The sequence below is a fragment of the Physeter macrocephalus genome, chromosome 18 (genome assembly GCF_002837175.3).
Source record: "Physeter macrocephalus isolate SW-GA chromosome 18, ASM283717v5, whole genome shotgun sequence".
Classification (NCBI taxonomy): Eukaryota; Metazoa; Chordata; class Mammalia; order Artiodactyla; family Physeteridae; genus Physeter; species Physeter macrocephalus.
The window spans coordinates 61,719,827-61,721,662 of NC_041231.1; positions in this window are offsets into that span (position 1 = coordinate 61,719,827).

Below are 1,836 nucleotides of genomic sequence, written 5' to 3' on the forward strand. Positions count from 1 at the left end.
GAAAGAAAGAAAAACAAGCCATTAAAGAGAAATTCTTCTGAGAGAACTAACACATGTTATATACCTCTGACCTGGCACTCCTTCCATTCTGGAGACCTTTTTGGATAACTGCCTTCATCACAGAATGATCTAAAGTAAAATAAATGGAAATTAGAATAATTATTTCCCAATGAGTGGCTATTACCTTTTAAAACCAAAAGCCAACTAATTATTCCTTTTCCCATAAAATTAAATATGAAATCTATATTATGTAATTATACACTTATTTCCCCCTTTGTGTATTCTAATTTCTTCCTCAAAAACCTAAGATGCCATCCTGCAGACTGCCCCCAGTGGCTATTATTTTGGCAGCAGCAAAGGTCAACTTTAACCATCTTGCATCTAAAGTGGCTTTGGATACCTCTGGATAGAAAGTACAGTCTGAGCACTGTCCAGACACTTAGATACCTAAAGGGCATCGAAGATAGCAAACCAAAGTCCTGATATTCCCTCAAAAGCTGCTCCTCCCATCAGCCCCCTTCTTCTAAGTGACACCACCCAGTTGCACACATAATCATCAACGACGTGTCTCCTTGTTACTATTTCCTTCGTACCTCACATCTAATCTGTCTACACGTCTTGTTAGCTACACCCTCAAAACACAACCTGAATTCAACTACTTTTCACTTGCTCCAAACTTCCAACCTAAGCTAAGCCATAAACATCTCTTATTTGGACCACTGTGATAGTCTCCTAACTGGTCTCCCTGTTTCTCTTCTTTATCGCCCCAAGTCCATTGTCTATTCCAGGTCACCTTATTCAGATACTATTTGGATCATGCCTTTTTCCAGGTCAAAATCCTCTACTCATTTAGAATAATCCACATCTTTACTCTGGCCTTCAAGACTTTACAAGATCAGACCCCTGGCTAGCACCTTGACCTCATGTCATACCACTCTTCTTCACTCAGTACTCTAGCCATGTTGGCCTTCTTGCTTTTCCTTAAATACTCCACCCACCTACATGCCTGCATACTCGTTGCCTCCTTGTCCTGGAATGTGCTTACCCCAGATCTTCCATGGCTTGCTCCTCTCTTCATTCAGGTCTCCATTCAAATGCCACTTCTCCAGTGAAGCTGTCCCCTAACAAACCTATACAATGGAGTCCTATCTGCCCCCCCCCACTCTGCTTACATTAAGATATATTTGCACTTCCTACTATCTAAAATTATATTACTTATCTGTTTACTCATTTCTATCGGAACTCCTTCACTAGAATGTAAGTTCCATGAGGAAAAGACTTTGGTCTGTCTGGTTCACTGCTTTATCCCTAGTGCCTGACCCGTATCTGGCACACAGAGGTATTAAAAAATTACTTGTGAAACTGACAAATGGATAAAGTACTCCTTGCAAGAATTCACAGGTTGCACAAGAAGGAAATAATGCTCTCGGTAGAAGCAGGCTTAGTATCTAGGCTCACTTCTATTCAGAGTAGAGATAAAAACAATTTACAAGTATAACTCACTTTAATTAGTACATTATCTGCTAAAAAAATAAGGGAAGTGCAACATTAGAAAAGTACAGTTGACTCTTGAACAGCATGGGTTTGAACCTCGCGGGTCCATTTACAAACGGATATTTTTCAATAAATATGTACTACCGTCCTACAAGATCCAAGGTTGGTTGAATCCACAGATGCGGAACCACTGACTATAAATTCATACCCAGATTTTCAACTGCGTAGGGGTTGCCACCCCTGACCCCCAAGTTGTTCAAGGGTGAACTGTATACGATGAGGAAAGTTAAACACATTAAGTTTTAAAAACTGTCAATACGTGAACAAATTCTTTTTGTTTTG